General features: G+C 36.2%; 1 protein-coding gene across 19 annotated transcripts in view; it reads left to right on the top strand.

The window, feature by feature from the left end:
- R3HDM1 (R3H domain containing 1) overlaps positions 1–18581 on the top strand; it is a 198949-nt gene that overhangs the window by 55101 nt on the left and 125267 nt on the right. For 12 of the 19 annotated variants that reach the window (XM_030801265.1, XM_030801250.1, XM_030801255.1 and 9 more), the window contains exons 1-2: positions 1811–2067; positions 18105–18313. The gene's annotated coding sequence lies outside the window, so the exon portion shown is untranslated. Of the gene's footprint in view, positions 1–1810; positions 2068–18104; positions 18314–18581 lie in introns of those variants that run through there. The other 7 variants (XM_003267601.4, XM_012502532.2, XM_030801256.1 and 4 more) reach the window with 2 other exon arrangements.

Below are 18581 nucleotides of genomic sequence, written 5' to 3'. Positions count from 1 at the left end.
TAAGCACAGTTCCACAACATCATTAGAAACCTAAACCTGTTTCATATTTGTGTTTTAACATTTGTAAGGTAGAGACAAAGCCAACTCATACAATTACTAGTGTAGCATCCAAAAAGAATATTAAAAGATAAGATTCTGTCTTATTAACAAGTTGTAGATTATTCCTAAATTAATGGTTTATTATCACTAAAGCTCACTATTAACAACTAAGTTACTTCCCTTCCCTGTATTTTAAGATATTTTTAATTATGAGTTTTCACTGATTCACAATTACTTGAGTTTATAAGGCCTACCTAACAATTTCCAAAGCTTGGAGACAGAGAGAATCTTTTGAAATGTAGTAGAAAATATTCATTTGTTTTTGCTACAATGTAAGTGGGTTGCTTCATTATTCTGCATTTTAGCTTGTCCATCTGTTTCATAACAAGAGTTTCTATTACAGTTTTTAAGAAAAGCTGCCTTGAAATATGTTTCTCATAAGTAACAAAGATTTTATCTGAGAAAAGAATCATTTATACCCTTTGGCAAAAGTGGTAACTCTTTATGGAAAAGTCAGGAGCTTGGATATTTGTTTTTTGGGTACCTAGGCTGGCACTTGATTTTTACCAGAAAGTGCAGGGTGCAGTAAAAGATTGTACACTGGAGAAATTTTAGGTAAATCAGTGGGAAGCCTCTCAGATAAGTCTCAGTGTTGTTAGCTGCCTCATCACCTTTGTTGTTTGAAGATTTAGGAAGATTTTGTGGATTTCTATGTATTTTTAACAATCTACTTCTAGGGCTGAGTCTGTTTTTGGAAAGGTGTTAATATTTTTTCACATTATACTATAAAGCTGGTATCTTTTAGTGTTTGTCAAGTTGGTATAAAGAGCACTACTGGTTTGTTAATCCGTAAGGTTGTATAAACTCTACATGACTTAACATTTTAGTGACATAGAAAAGTGGGATTTCTGGTTGGTGTACAGATCTTTCTTCACATAGTGCAGGTAATGTATGAGCATTGTCTGATGGATCCTTACAACATTCCTGTATGCTTTTGGAAAGTATGATCTTTGTTTAACAAAATGGGAAACAGAGGCACATGCTGTACCCAGCTATCACAGAAAACAATAGTTAGAATCCAGAAAACATACTAATCTGGTTCAGTGTGTTGCCCAATAGATACAATTAGTATTCTGTTTTCTTTATCTTATTTGTTTGCCTTATAATTATTAAACATTGTTTTTTAAATTTGGTTTTGATTGATTCCTTTTCTTGTAAGTCCGCCACTTGAGCTAATATAGCCAACAAGCATCTGACACGAGGCAGAATTGTCCTCGGATCGCAGTTCTATTGCTATCTCCATCTGTTGGTATGAAGAAGTAATGCTCTTGCCAGAATAAGCAAGCTTATTTTAATTTTAGCAAAAACCGATTAAGAAATAAGGAATTGTGCTGTTAATTCATTTTCTTTCTTTGTGACAGGTAAAGTTAGTTGGAAGATGCAAAACTGTCACAGGAAGTTAGCTGTAATAGACAAATTGCCTTTTTTTTAAGGCTTTTTGTTAGTAATATTAAAAGTGTCAAAGAGAGTAATTTAAAAATGATATATTAACCATACCTAAATTATTTATGGCTTGTTCTTTAAGGAATTATAGAAAAATATAGTTGTCTCAACTTTTTTTCTTCGACCTGGGATCAGGCATTATTGTGCAACAATATTTTAATAGCGAGAAATCTCAAAAATCCTGACAGTCTTTGCATATTCACAGTTTCATGGGCTTTTGCATCATTGCTTCTGAATTGCTAATGAAGAGCTCAATATAGCTTCTGATGCATTTCAGATATTCTGGGTGGTGACTGGCTAGAGTGTTACTGACATCACAACATACAGCTGTTGACTTTCTATTGTCTGAGTCCTCCTCGGCAAGTGCTTTAGACTGCTCTAGCAGGCACTCCCAATGCCTGACTAATCAGCTGGATGTGTGCAGTGAGCTCTATAGAGGAGCAATGCAGAGCATCAGTTTACAGGTACTATGGAAAGAACATCTTCTTAAGTCTGTATGATGAAGCAAATACCAATACAATGAAGGTATGTGACTCTTAATTCATTTGCTAAATTTGTATAGAAGGTAATCTGATACATGAAGAAGTATTCATGTTCACTTAGTACCATAATTTTTGTTAGAGGATGTGTGATAAAATTCTACTATATTGAAAGTGAGAGCATTTTAAAATTGTTTTTGTTTATTTTTGCAAAAATATATTTGTTTAGGTTGGTGGAGTGAAAAGTAGAGTAATTTACTTCTCAGCTGTAGCACCAATTTCTTCTCCCCACCCCTCACATGTTTGATATTTCTTGTAACTTACTGATAGAATGGTTTACCTGTGTGCTAATTGGTATTTGTGTATAGCACAGCAAATTGTCAGCTAGAAAAATGACTTCTCTTTCAAGTTCATCTTAAAATAGACATACTATATGGCTTGTTCAATTTTAAAAATTTTGTGGAACAAGTACAATGTGAATGAGACTTTTGGAAATTAAGAAGCTAAGAATCTTAACTTTCAAAACTCATGGTAACGGTTTTCTACCATTTTGGGGGAAGAGGTGGAATAATTTTTAAAGTGCTTGTAACAGCAAAACCTAGATCTGTCATTGCTATGATTAACATAATCAGATATCACATTGCAAAAGAGAGCAAATGCTAATCAAACTATGTAATTTTTGAGGACTACCTTATTCCTAATTATACAGTCTGAAAACTTTGACATTTACCTCGATATTTTGATTCCTCAAAACTGAAATCTCATCATGTAGGTGATACTGAATGACTAACACATGTCCATTAGTGTATAATTGAATTGTTTAGAAGGTTTTTGAGAGTTTTGCTTGCTTTTTATCTGGAATTAGCTGAAATTTTAACAGCATTTGGAATTGTTATGATATGAATTCCTTCCCCCCCATTTACGAAACAATTATTTTGTTCTTAAGAAATAATTCATCTCTTTTCTAGAGGAAATAGGAAGAAAAATCACTAAATGGCCTTTTATCAACGCTGAATGTCATTGCTCTTTCTTTTGTCTATTTCTGATTCCCAACTGTGTAAGTAATTAGGGTCATGAAAATATTAATAGCTATTATTAAAATTAGGGTCTTTTATCAGATGCATTGCTTCACCCTAATGCCAAGAGAATTTCATTATTTTTAAGTCTCAGATTTTAAGTTTTATGTTGAGAACTATAAAAGAAAAAATTAAAATAAGCAACACATACTCTCAGTTCTTACTTAACAACTGCTTTTATCCATCCTTTGTCACATTCTGCTTTTCTTTTTCATACTTTTCCTCATTTTCATTTCTTCTTTTTCCTTTAGGTTTCTGTTTGTCTGTGTGTCTCTATGTTGCCCTCCCTCTCTTTTTCTGTTTGACTTTCTGAATATTTGTCTCTCCCTCTTGTTTTATCTCATCTCTCCCTCCATCTTCCATTCTCCCTATCCCCACCCATTTTTCTCCCCCTCTCCCTCTACATTTGTCTTTCCTACTTTGTCTCAGTCTGTCTCCCTTTCTGTTCATCTACCTGGTGTTTCAGGGTGTTTCTCCCTTTCTGACTAAATCTATCCTAATCTCTCTCTTGTATCTTTCTCCCTCCCTCCTTCCTCTTTCTTTCTCTTTCTGTCTTTCCTTTTCTGCCCCTCTGACTCTCTCTCCCTGTCTGTTTCAGTATCTCCCATTCTCTGTCTCTTGCTTTCCCATTGTGTCTTGGTCTCTTCCTGTCCCTATCTGTTAGTCTCCGTCCATCATTCCCTCTTCCTTTGTCTATTTCTCTATGTTCCCTTCTTTATTCTCCCTCTCTAATCCTTTTGCTGCTCCGTGCCTCTCTTTCTCCCTACCTTTCTGTCTCTATCTGTGTGTCTCCCTGGCTACACCTCTTTCAGTCTCTCTGCCTCCGTCCTTCCCTCTCTTGGCACTCTGCTCTCTTTCCCACCCTACTCCCAGATCTTTCTCTTTTCTGTCTAAGCTTCAGTCACACACATTCACTCTGCAAATTTTCATTCTCATACAGGTTTTCAGTTTTCATTGGAGCCAGATCTGCACTTAATTTAAAATTTTTGGTGAATTAATAAACCATTAGATAAAGAAATTAAATACTATATTTTAAATAAACATGATTTACTGTTTGCTCAGTTTTTTAATTTTGAGAAACTTATGCTTGAGGTCTTATAAGTGGATTGAAATCATTATTTAAAAATTTTTTGTCTTCTAAAGAGATACGTGTTAGGCCATTATTAAAGGGAATTATTTTTCTCTTAAAGGATTTTTCCATTAATTTTTAAGATTTATAGAAAGCAATTTAAATTGTTTTCCTGTTAAGGATACAGAAGATAATACCCCACTTCATAGTTATATTTCAGATTATGGGTAAGCTTGTATTTAAAACTTGTATTGACTTTTTTATACCATCTGTATTTTTCAAATGTGTTAACAGCAGATATATGCTAGTATTTTCTTCTTTTGTTTTTAACCTCTTGTTTTGAAATAATTATAGATTTATAGAAAGTTGCGAAAATAGTACAGAGTATTTTTTAATGTTTTCCTCAAGATTTTGTATTTTGTATCTGAGTATTTAAAATAGAAGAACAGACGCTCATTTAGCATTTACCTGTTTACATAATCACAAACCTAGCAACTGTCATTATATTGTTTTCATTTCATTTTGTAAAGCAGATTAAAATACCATTTGATGCAAGCATAGTATATATTAATAGCAGTATGGCTTTGTCTTAACTAGCATAGAGCTATCAGGAAAGAAAATTAGATTTACGAGTAACAAGTTACATATATAAAGTATTCAAGAAGCAAAGAAAGATGTATAAGATGAAAATCTCAGAGCTGAGTTAAATGTCATTTTCACATACAGCTCTTCCTCTGAAATTATGTAGCATTCCTTGTTTCTGCATTCTTTTGATGTCTCTCCTGCTTTGTATAGTTTTCATATCTGCTCTGTGATCCCTCTCTGGTTGTAGGGGACAAAAGATGGGAATGAAACAGAACCAACAAAATCATCATCTCTAAATCTTGCCATACTTCCGCAGCTGACCAACCCTCCTTCTGATTAATAACTGAGATCTTTAATACAGTTAATATAATTTATTTTTTCCAAACTGAGTTCCTCTAAGCCCCAGAGTACCACAAAAGTACATCAGGAAATAGAGAAAAGCCTGAAGCCCAGTTAACACTGCTCTACTCATCCCCACCTTCTCACTTGAACAGAGCAAGTTTATATAATAAATATATGTTTCCACGGTCTTAGTTCTCCAGAAGCCTATATATGAATCCTACTTAACCCTTATTTTATATTTTATATATGTATGTTATAAAGTGACTTGGATAATATATCTGTCACATTATATAATATATATTATGCAAATCTGTTACATTATATAATATATATGATGCAAATCTGTCATAAATATGCATGTCATTTTGTTATAATATACATAGATATAAAAAAGGGGTTGTTAGCTAGGATTCATGTATAGGCTTCTGGAGAACCAAGCAACCCTAAAAGCATGTGTAAACTGTGAACATACACGTGTGAGTAAGCACATGTGACTGCCACATTTCTGAGGAGAGGATCCTTGGGTTTAATAAGATTTTCAAGAGGGATCCTTTCATGGCCCAAAAATAATTAAGAGTCACGGCTTTATAATGTTTATAAATCATTGCTCAATATGCTTTGTTAATTTTAAATTTTCTCTCTTTTCATTTTCAAATGCTTAGAAAGTTATGTAGTACCTCCACAATAGCAGACACATCAACAGAGATCACATACAGTTTTTTGAAGTAGTTTGAAAATATACAGTGACTGATTACTAGGCACATCAGATGTCAGACTTCAGCTTGGGGTCACCAGAGAGAGAGAGCAGAACATTTTTTTATTCCAGTACTTTCAGAGTGCTGGCTAAACCACAGCTTTCCTTAACAGGTAGAAAATGAATGACAACAAAAATAGAAAACTGTATGCCCCCTTGAGCTCCAATGAGACAATTGTAAAGAAACCCATGTGTTAAATATGAATAACTACTAAAACAATTTGATGTGGTAGACATAGCTAGGAAATAAAGCCAGAAAAAAAATCAAATCTGAAATGCATTAAACCCATTGAATTTTTGTGTTTTGTGCAAAGCCATAGGAAGTTGAGCCAATTAAATTGGACAGGTACTTTAAAGAGAAATTTATCTGCTAGCTCTACATGTATAGTATATAGTGTGAACTATGAGAGATTGTGAGCTTTTTAGCAGTGTTCACCCATGCCCAGCAGCAGCACCTTCAAGCTGTAAAATTGTTTGCACTTTGTTGTACACATCCTTTTATAGCGTATGAAGGTAGATGATGGCAGCTGAAAGACAGCACCTGTTCTATCTCAAGCTGTTTTTAAGCTATTTTTACTGGCCACAAAATGCTGTTTGACAGAAAGAAGAAATCAAACATTTTCGAGCCTTTTCCTTCTAACATAATCCTTAGGTGCTTTCTTGAGAGAGGGCTGTGATCCTTTGTTAGAAAAAAATGTAGTTGGCAATTGAAGAAATAAAGGGTGGCACATTAGTAGTTATGAAACCAAATGTCTGCCAATTGTAACCTAAATTAAAATCCTATAAAGGAAACAGATTTTTTGGTGAAGGAAGGAAATGGGTCATGTTAGATCTACCGATTCAACTGCTAGAGAATGTGAAGTTTCACGTTTTAAGCCATCAAAGAACCATTGGGTGCGTTAATGTGCCAGGAGCCCAGCGTGAATTTTGCTAAGATTCTTTGATGATAAGCTTTGTACCTTTAAGACCTGTAAAGGATTTTCATTGTGTCCCTATAATAAAAATGAAATGTTGGTCATGGGTAAAAAGTACATAGAGATATATTCATTTAGTTATATATTAGTAGTGTAGAGAAAAATATATCAAGTGAAATCGAATTTTGAAAGCATGAAGGAAACACCACATCAAAGTCTAGCTAAAATACCATAAGACTGCTGGTTTCTTACTTGCCAAAGTCTGTGTAAAGCAAATGCCTACTGATTGATGGCATTCTGAATGGCTAAATTTTAGAAACCAAGATTATGCTCATAATGATGTTCACCTTATGAACTACCAACATTATCATGCTATGAACATAGCACAAAACACATTGAAGAATATAACTTGATGAGACTAGATTATGCACCCATGATGACTTTTGACACTAATGTGCAGTTAGGCCAGACAAGTCCTACACAAGACTGCCCTCACTTCAGCCACCAGGCCACCCTTCTGATCAACTGGCTACAAATTTGGAGGTTCCCTCAGGTTTAATTGACTAGAATAACTCACAATTACACTCAGCATTAGAGCTTTATTGTACCAAAAGAATACAAACCAGGACTAGCCAAAAGGAAAGACACACAGGGTAAGTAAGGTCTGGGTGAGTCTCAAATGCAAAGCTTTTGTTCTCTCCCCATGAGGTCAAGATGTATTGTCTTTCCTGACATTGGCGTTTGTTAATTTGCGGAGCAATTTGCAGACAATCAGGGAGGCTCACCCAAGCTTCAGTGTTCAGAGTTTTTATTGGGATCTCATTACATTGGCATGATTAATTGAATCATTGGCCATGCAATTGAATTCAATATCCAGCCTCACTTCCTTCCTTGGAAGTCAGACTATTTATCACATTCCTCAAAGCCCCAACTTTCTAATGAACGTGTTTAGTCTTTCCAGCCAGTCCCCATCTGGAATCACCATCTTAACATAAACTATCCACCATGAGTAACCTCATTAGCATACACTATCAGGACCCACCATGAATGACAAAGACATTTCCATCAGTCCAGAAATTCCAAGAATTTAGAAGCTGCCTACCAGGGACAAAGGTCAGCCAAATTTTCCATTACACAATATCTTATTTTCCAATTATTGATAATGTCTTTGGTGTACCCTATATTGGGAAGTAATTTACTTTTATGGTAATCATATATAACTCTGAGGTCAAGACGGAGTAAGTGATCTTTCTCCTTCTGACCAGTTCCCTTTCGCTGATTTTGTACCTTAAAAGCATCTCTAAGCGGATCACTTTTGAAAGAATGAATTATTTTTTAAAAAATGAATTGTAAACAATCCAGTTTGGAAACAAACAAAAAAAATCTATGTTTTCTCTTACATGCCTGTTATCTTAAGCTCTCCTCTCACATCCTTATTATCCATAGCTCAGTTTCCAGGAATCCAAACCTTTTGAATGTTCTTTGCTGTTTATTTCTCAAAGCATGACTAGATGGTAATACCAGTTTGGGTTTTTTTTTTTTTCCTCCATGTAGTTTTTTATTATTATTTTTATTTTTTAAGAGGCAGGGTCTTGCTGTGTCATCCAGACTGGAATGCAGTGGCGCTATCGTAGTGTACTGCACCCTCAAACTCCTGAGCCCAAGGGATCCTTTCTTGTCGTAGATGGAACTACAGGCATGTGCCACCATACTCTACCTCTGTGTAGTCTTTTTTTTTTTTTTTTTTTTTTTTGAGATTGAGCCTCACTCTTTCGCCTAGGCTGGGGTGCAGTGGTTCCATCTCAGCTTACTGCAGCCTCCGTCTCCTGGATTGAAGCGATTCTCCTGCCTCAGCCTTCCAAATAGTTGGGATTACAGGCGCCTGCTACTACGCCTGGCTAATTTTTGTATTTTTAGTAGAGATAGGGTTTCACCATGTTGACCAGGCTAGTCTCGAACTCCTGACCTCAAGTTATCCACCCACCTCAGCCTCCCAAAGTGCTGGGATTACAGGCGCGAGCCACCACTCCTGGCCCTGTGTGTAGTCTTTAAAAGAGATTTTACCTCATGCCAATCAGATCATATTACACCCTGAGTTATTGATTTCAGTCTTGCATTTAGCACATACATAGGGGGCTCTCAGTATAACCCTGGACTATGGTAGGTTCAGAATTAAGGCAAAATACATTTTACCCTCACTAGCACTAGATTAGGAGGTCATTAACTTCAGGTTTAGAGTACATTAATGGGCCTGACTTTCTTGCATTGTCTCTTACCTACATCTGCCAATATCTAAACCCCTTTAGAATCTCACCAAGTTATCCCCAGGATTATCCAGGATCTCCTCATGAGCTCAAGAACAGCCCTTTCATGATCTTCCAGTTTTGTCTTTCTCTGGCCCACTGCCCACTACCATTTTGCTAGTGTTTGCCACGAATTAGGTCATGTCCTTGCCAAAGGTTGTATCTCTTAGTGTTCCCAACATCTTTAGTCTTCAGGGTACCATATTGTCTAGAATTTTCTTATTTTTTATTATTTTATTTATTTTTTTGAGACAGAGTCTGACTCTGTCACCCAGGCTAGAGTGCAGTGGCACAGTCTCGGCTCACTGCAGTCTCCACCTCCCGGGTTCAAGCGATTCTCATGCGTCAGCCTCCCAAATAGTGGGATTACAGGCAGGCACCACCACACCCAGCTAATTTTTATATTTTTAGTAGAGATGAGGTTTTGCCATGTTGGCCAGGCTGGTCTCAATCTTCTGACCTCAAGTGATCCGCCCGCCTCAGCCTCCCAAAGTCCTGGGATTACAGGCATGAGCCAGTGCGCCTGGCCTTCTCTAGAATTTTCTATGTACCATGCCATCCTCAGAGAAGTTAGGCAAGCCATTCACCCGCTTCTGTGGTGGGCTTGGTCACCTGGGCACCAGGAGCTGCTTGTCTCCCACATCTTCCCTGCTTTGGTTCTCCAGTGAAAACACTTCCTTTAGCTTTTGCTTTCACTTAAACTAGGATCGCTGCTACATTAAGATATATGTATAGTTCTTTTAGTACTCTAGGATTCCTAATTTCCAGCTTTTTATGTTTTGATTTGGCATTTTAAATTATGTTTCTTAAGCTACTATACCATACAGTGATAAAAATCAGATCTGGAAATGGCTGTGAAAAAAACATTTAGCCTATTCTATAGCCACGTAGCATCTGAGCTTTCTTCATTTGCATCACTCTCACTCTTTACAATGCCCTCAGTCAAAGAATTAGAGAAGCCCCCAGTCTTGTAGTTTACAGACTTCTCCTTAGAAGGACTGTGCCAAAGCAGTCCTGAATGTTGGTGTTGGCCTTAATGAACCACCCCTTAGTGACTCACTCACCATTCTCCACAAGCCCTACAGCCATCCCGGCTCCCTCTCTTCTAGCAAATAGGTTCTGGGTAAAAAAGAAGAAATTTATTAGATATGAATTCCCTCCTTTTCCTGCCACATTCCCTTCAGTATCTTCGGATAATGTATACATTTCAGGCTTATTCACCAGTTTGTGCTTCTGATTACATTTTCTCATTTCATCCCACTTCTTCAGATTTTCCTTCTTACTACCTTTCTTCCCTCCTAAACCTCTAGCCTCTCCCCATCTTTCCTTACTGGCTTTTGCGGCCTACACACTTTTTCATTCTGACAACCTTCCTCTAACTTCGCATCTCCTGCTAACTTTGTTACCAAATCGTGTATACTCTTTGTGATCTTCCACTTTCCTCCTCAATTCTTAAGGGTTCAGTGTTCCCTAGGGATTCTATCCCACACCCACTTTTTTCAATGAAGGCTCGTGGGCAACTTCATTGACATTGATAACTCAAAACTTCAATCTATATAGTGATTCTCCACCAAATAATAACATTAGCTGACTTCTTTGCTGAGCTCCAAGTCTATATATCCAATTTTCTGTTAGATTTCTCCACCTGAATGTGCTGAAGACACCTTAAAATTAACTGTAGGCAAAACCGAAATCATCGTTCTGCCATCAAATCCATTTTCCTCCCAGATATATTTCCTATATTTAGTGGTAGCAAGCACTACCTGCACCTTCAGTGTGTCCTCTCATAACTCTTCCAACTCTCACAGCTCTTACCTTTTTCCTGACCACTCCTGTATTGAATTGGCTTCCCCCAGTTAGTTACTTCCTGTTATACTAATCTATTCATTTTTACATGGAGTACAGGTAGTGGCTGATACCAAGGGCTCTGGAGCCAACACTACCTGAATTCAGATCTTAACTCTACCCCTTACTAGTCTTGCTACTTTGAAAAAGCTGCTTAATCTTCCTCTGCCTCAGCTGCAAACTATATAATACTGCTTTTATGGGGATTAGATGAATTAATATACTTAAAGCATTGGGAATAGTGCTTAGTAAATAATAAGTAACTTTTTAAGGGTTTGCTGTTAATATTACTGGTTTCACAGCACATATTGCAATCAGTTATTATCTTGTATATTTTGTCTCTGCACTAGAATGTAAGCATTTTAGGTTCTAGGATCCTATCTGCTTGGTTCACTCGTGTATCCCTATTACCTAGGACAGTGCTCTGTACATAGTATCCAGTCTGGAGATTGAATGAATGAAATATCTTTTCTTCTTTTCAGCTTTCACCTTTTAATTCTTTGTCTAAACCCTAGTCACTTTCCATCAAAACTTTCAACATTTTGTTTGCTAGAATAGGGTTAATCTATATTGTAGCTAAAATCATTCTCCCTGGCTTCTCTTAAAATGTGTTCCTCTATTACTCAAACTTCTTGTTGCTCCTGGGATCAGTACTAAGTTTCTTCTTTTTTCTTTTTCTTTTTTCTTTTTTTTTTTTTTTTTTTTTTTTGAGACGGAGTCTCGCTCTGTCGCCCAGGCTGGAGTGCAGTGGCACAATCTCGGCTCACTGCAAGCTCCGCCTCCCGGGTTCACGCCATTCTCCTGCCTCAGCCTCCTGAGTAGCTGGGATTACAGGTGCGCACCACCATGCCCAGCTAATTTTTGTATTTTAATAGAGACAGAGTTTCAGCATGTTGGCCAGGCTGGTCTCAAACTCCTGACCTCAAGTGATCCACCCGCCTCAGCCTCCCAAAGTCCTGGGATTACAGGTATGAGCCACCGCGCCCAGCGTAATACTAAGTTTCTAATCTTAATTTCAAATATATCCACATTTTTAATGTTATTCTCATTTATTTTCAGGACATTTTTAATGAAAAATGTCATCAACAAAAAAGGAGCATTACAACACTCAGTACTTACCACTCAGAATTAACAGTTGCTAACCTTTGTTATATTGTGGAGATCTTTTTTTAAAATCAAATAATACAGATGTGATTTGAAGTCCCTTCTCTGTCTTACCCAATCCCTTTCATTTCCCTCTCCAGAGGTAATTACTAACATGAAATAAGTATATACTCTTCCCATCCATGCTTGTGTGGTTTTTAAATTTTTATATACGTTACATCATATGGTAGAGTTCATTCTGCTTTTTAGCTAAACATTCTGACATCCTTCTTTGGACTTACATTTGTACCTATAGTTTTAGTTCATTTCATTTTAATCGTTTCATGGTATCATGCAACATGAATATGCCACAGTTGTTTTTACTTTAAAAAGAAAAGAACAGTTTTCCTATTAATACAACATTTGGTCTTTCCCATTCTTTGCTTTTAAATAAAACAATGCAGTGAATATTTTTGTATATGTCCCTTTGTATAAGGCGTTTCCTTAGGGTGTATCTACACCAGAAGTGGGAATGTGGAGTCATAGGATATGTGGGATTTAAAATTAATTTGATAGCACAAATTGTTTTCTAAAGTGGATCACAGTGTATGAGAGGCCCAGTGTCTTCCCCATTTCTCTACTCAGAATGCAGCACATTCGTGTAACACCTTGCCTCTCCATATAACTTTTTCCCTAAAAGTAATTTGTTTCATATAGTCTTACAAGACTCCACTAATAAATTATTCTCTCTCATTCTTCAACTACCAGAAATCTTTCCTTCTTGCTTATAATGTCCTCCTAAAATTATTATTTATATTTGTTGATAAGGGTCATCATTAACCTCTTCATGGTTTAACGAACTCTTTTAGGTCAAGGGAGTTCATCTCTTTACTCTTTTTAAATGTAACTGATATTCGTTAAAGCTATAGTGCCTTCTGTGGTTATTTGGTAAATTTTTGTTAGATGACAGTAACTGTTTACAAATCACATACACATTTAACATTTTGAAATGTCAGTGCTTATATTCTTGTTCAAGTGACTGACAAAGTGACTGCAAATGTGAATTTCCACTATTTCTAAATACAGCATAAACAGGCTCTCTGCCTTTCTTTCTAGAGGCATTTGACCAATTTGGTTGTGCCAATTTATAACCTCAGGGAGAACTTGATATGGGTTGCTTTTGTGCATTTGATTTTCTTTATAGATGTGCCTGCTTGGTTATATTTCTGTCTCTAAGAGAAAAAACATAACATCTTATCTATTGAAACGGGATTGGATAACTAGATAGTGATAAGGAAGCAATGACCCTTTTTTTGGGCTTTGCCAAATTCTGTTCAGATGACATCAGTAATGTAACTCTTTTTCCCCTAAATATTTTTGTGAAGAATATTTTTACCTATAGGCGCGAGATTTCTTTCCCACATATAAATTAACTTAAATGATTTTAAAATATTTTGTTAACCTAGGGTAAATTGACTTTCCTTGTGTGAAATTTGAGTATTTATTGTTGGGGCTACTGAACTTTTCAGGTATTTTATGTTATGAAACCAAAACTTAGACCCCAAGTACAATAAAGTGATATTTTGAATTGTCAGTATCAGTATTGCATTTTTGTTGTTAATACTTCTAACTAAAATTTTCACTGGAGAAACTACTTGTCTTTAGACTTCATATATACTAGTTTGCGTTTGAAAGTGTTGATCGTAATTCTGCCTTGCCTTGTTTCATAGAGGAAAGTACTTAACCGTGCATATTTATCATTTGTAAGCTACTGCCTTCTCATTGTTCCTTAGCCACAAACTCTGAATCCTTATCGCCACCCAAGTTTGCATAGTAGGTACTCATCATCACAAGCAATAGGAGGATTGAGAGAAACAGAACGGTTATATAATTCCTGGCAGTTCTGATAGTTTGGTAGTGATTACTCCTGGTGACCATTAACACAAAGTTAATAGTACTATCTTCTTATACACAAAAAAACAATACATAGCTCCTCTTCATGCGAAAAGAATAAATTTACTTTGTCTTAAGTGCAGTACAAAGGAGTTACCATGTCACAATTACTCTTGAAATAAAAGTGCTCCGTAAACACAAATTGCCCCTCTTCTTGGTACCTACAAATGATGATGCAGTATTGCAGGTAAGAGCCTGAAATGGAGCACTAGTCTGTCCAGTTCAAATCCTGGTTTCCATACTTACTGGCTGTGTGACATTGGACACAATGTGCCTTAGTTTTTTTTTTATTTGATTTTTCTATGTGCCTTAGTTTCCTAATCTGTTGAAGGACAGAGTGATAATAGGACATACTTCTTAGAACTGTTGTGTGAGTTTTAAATGAATTCATTATGAAAAATATTACCATAGGGCCAGGCACATGGTAAATATATGTATTAGTATTTGGTTTTCGTGGTAGTTGTTTGTATTCTTTTTTAGCTTACCTATTCCTATCATTCCCCCATCCTTTTCTTTCCCTTGATTTATAAGACCTTCTTTACTTTCAACATTTTGACCCTTTCATGTTGGAAATAGTTCATATGTATCATCTGCCTTTTGTTTATGTTCTATTTTATTATATAGGAATTTTAAAACTTTGTTCTAAGTTTTATAACTATTTACCTTTGATGGCTTCTAGATTTTGGTGTCACACTTGGGAAGACTTTCCCACCCAAAAATTATAAAAACATTTCCTATATATCCTTGTACATTCATAGTTTTAAGGTTATGACCTTTAATTTTACCTGCAATTTCCTTTCATTTATGGTTTCAGGTAGGTGCCATCCTTTTTGTGCATATGTAAACATACACGTGGTGTTTCTCTGGTATGGTAGCACAGGAATTGTATATAAGCACATCTCTGACTTGTCCCTAATAAGTAGCATGTTGACAATTAGAATTTTTTTTTGAAGTTGAATATGAATTTTAAGTTCATATATCCATCTCTCTTAGGTTGACAAAGATTATAAAAAAATCAGTTTTTAAATTTCAGTAATATTGGGAACTGAGATATATACTTGAATGCCTATATTTTGTTCATTTTTTTCTCTAAGTTGTCTTCCTAAATTTTGTGAGTTCCCAAGTATCTTTCACTTACTGTACAACTATTTATTATATTAAGACAGTATATTTAATGGACTTCTAAACGTCGTATTAGAGACATGATGTGCCAATCTATCTTGTAGCTTTCTATACTTGACACCCACGTGCCCACACAACCTTTGGCAAACTGAGAAGTGTAGGCTTCATGGGTTTACCAAAAAGGGGTTTGTTTTTGTTTTTCCAGTGAGTACCAAAAGCTGAAACATCCCTTTTACTTGAAGATTTGGAGAGGGAAAACATTTTTATATCAAACAAGTTCATTAGCTGGGCAGAGTGGCTCACACCTGTAATCCCAGCACTTTGGGAGGTTGGGATGGGGGATTACTTGAGCGCAGGAATTTGAGACCAGCCTGTGCAAAATAGCAAGACCCCGTCTCTACAAAAACAATTTAAAAATTAGCTGGGCATAGTGGTGTGCACCTATAGTCGCAGTTACTCAGGAGGCCGGAGTGGAAGGATAGCTTGAGCCTCAAAGGTCAAGGCTGCAGTGAGTCAGAATTGTGCCACTAAACTCCAACCTGGGTGACAGAGTGAGACCTTGTCTCTAAAAAAAAAAAAAAAAAAATTAAAAATTAAACAAGTGCCTTAATATTTTGGAGAAGAATACAAAGTTCATATGATTTTTTTTTTTTTTTTTTTTTGTAGAGATAGGGTTTGTTGCTATGTTGCCTGGTCTTGTCTTGAACTCCTGGTCTCAAGTGATCCTTCTGCCTCCACCTCCCAAAGTCCTGAGATTACAGGCCTGAGCCACTACACCCAACAGTTTATATGAATTTTTAATATTCAATTAGAAGCCTTCAAATGAGAGCCATACACAAAAATGCCAAGCCACTTGTACACAGTGGTAGGCCTCCTGTCAATCTACTGCTGTGTAGTAGTAGGGGTCAGGACACAGCAAATTCAGGCTCAGCCAACTGCTGATCTAAAGGGATTCTGACCAGAGAAGAGAGCTAACATTTTTGGAGGGCCTGCCCTGGGAGAGAGGCTGTGGTCCGTCCTCTACATTTAAATCAGTCAGTCCTCACAACAAACCTAGAAGCTAGATATTCTTTTTTCCACTTTGCAGATCAGAAAACTGCAGCTCAGAGAGATTAAGTTATTTACCGAAAATGTAACTAGCAGAGCTGGGATTTAAACTATTGTCTAATGCTAGTGCACTTCCCTTTCTATTGCCATTTCTGTATGCCATTGACTCCTTCCCAGGCAATAACCGGTCATTTTCATTCTGAATCATTTATTTAGTCTGTTATCAAGTGGTGTGGCATATTAGCAAGTTTTGGTCACACATTCTGGTTGTGTGACTTTGAAGAAGTCATTTGACTTCTAGGCAATAATAACTTGAATGCTGAATTACAATATTGGACTAGGTGGTCTCTCAGGTTCTTTGGGGTTTCATGGAAGCTTGGGATCCTAAAAGGATCTTCTAAGGTGTTCGTTCACCTCTTCGGTTTTGCCCCTTCCTCAGTCTCCCACAGCTATTGCCTTATCTAGTACCTTATTTATTTCTTAAATGGATTTAAAAACCTTGCTTTTATGGAATTACAAAATTAAGAGATTCATGATTAAATTGTAAAGTCACTTTACAAAGAACACAATTTGGTTGCTTAGAGAATGCTGCCATCTTGTGTCTACCATTTTATGAGATAAAAAGCTGAAATTGAGAAAAAATACTTGAAGGATTTTTTTTGTTTTGTTTTTGGTGGAACTTAAAACAATCATTTTGATGTAGTGGCTGGAGAATCTTGGTCAGATTGAGATGACACGGTATCAATTAAAAGTTTTTTGACGTTTGTTTTTGATACCCCCTTTTCTATTATCCTTGTGTCAAACAAACATTGTGAAATCAAAATGTGAAAAGTGATGTAAGGATATATCGGGTTCCAAGTAATTGTATTTCAAAATAGTTTTTGAAGAGTTAGTATAAAATGTGAGTTACTCTATAATGCATGCTTGGCTGTCTTGGTATTAGGTCTCTTGGTGCTTAGATCTCATTATATGCATATATGTATGCTTAGTTATTTCACCTTCAAATTGTACTATTCTGTTTATTGACAGCAAAATTGTCAAAGGACAATGGAAGAGGTAAATAATCTTTTTAGAGTTGTTTACTTGCTAGGCTATATTCATTCATACCAAATAAATATAAAATAAAACTGACTTCAAAAATATAACATGGAGAAAATTTTGTATTGGGGGTTTTTTGTTTTGTTTTGTTTTCTTTTTGCTCTGCCATCCAGATTGGAGTGCAGTAGCATGATCATAGCTAACTGTAACCCCCAACTAAAGCTATTTTCCCACCTCAACCTTGCAAGTAACTAGGACTACAAGTGCACACCCCTACACCCAGCTAATTTTTTAACTTTTTTAGAGATGGGGTCTCACTGTGTTGCCCATGCTAGTCTTGAGCCCCTGGCTTCAAGTGATCCTCTTGCCTTGGCTTCCCAAAGTGCTGGGATTATAGGCACGAGCCACTGCACCCAGCCAACTTTTTTTTTTTTTTTTTAGAACAGACAATATGGGTTTCATTAAAAATGTTAAATGGCTTGTTATTTTTGTTTTATTTTTTCTCTTGTATTTTTAAAAATCTAGAATGTTATTACTGTTCAGAATTACAGTCTTAAGTCCATAGAGTTACACAGCTCTAGAAGAGAACTCTAAAAATGATGGTTCTTGGAGTTAAAGTGTTTCTGATTGTGATCTTTTTTCTCTCTCCTTATCTATAGATACCATCTCAATTATAACCCTGACTGCATTGTAGCTTCTCAGTACATATCATTTTCTTTCCTCTTCTCTCTTCTGCTTTTAACTAATCAATCCTCTCGGCCTCAGGGACTTACTCAGGTTCACATAGCTAATATATGTTAGAATTCATTGTTACTCAGTGTTCTGACTTTTGTTTAGGAAAATAATGTAATAAAACAACTGACCGTAATATTTTTAATTTCTCAGTTTCATGTGGAGTGTTCCATTTCCCTTGGCCATTTTGTTAAAATGGTTTATTTTGTTTTCATTTTAGGCCACGGAAAGGTATGATATATTTGATCCAAGACAGTCCATTCCAGTCCAGGAATCTACGGTGGTGACAAGGACATGGGACTCCTCCTGCCAGATTACAGATGGTTCACTACAGTTGACATCCTGGCTGACAACTGTGAAAAAGAACCTTGGATTATTTTATTTTATTTTTGTGGGACACCACAATCCCAAATCCAAAGGACGCATCAGGTAATACTTCCCTGTCATTCAGAAAAACACATTTCCTTTTCTTGCAAAATCTTACCTATAAAAAGCAAGAAGCCAGTGTCTTAAGTAACTTCACCACCCTCTCCCTACTTTGCAGCTGTTTGTTTTCGGAATGAACCAATTAACTTTGGTATGGGTTATAATTAAGGAAGACATGGTTTTTTTTTTTTAATTCAGTTCAGTCTGTCTGTGACTTTAGGATCTACTTCTCTTTGGCTTTTTTTTAACTTTTCAGCTGTATTTATCAATT

Source organism: Nomascus leucogenys, chromosome 20 (assembly GCF_006542625.1).
Source record: "Nomascus leucogenys isolate Asia chromosome 20, Asia_NLE_v1, whole genome shotgun sequence".
NCBI lineage: Eukaryota > Metazoa > Chordata > Mammalia > Primates > Hylobatidae > Nomascus > Nomascus leucogenys.
The sequence above is the reverse complement of the archived record's forward strand: the minus strand, read 5'-3'. Positions and strand labels throughout refer to the sequence as shown.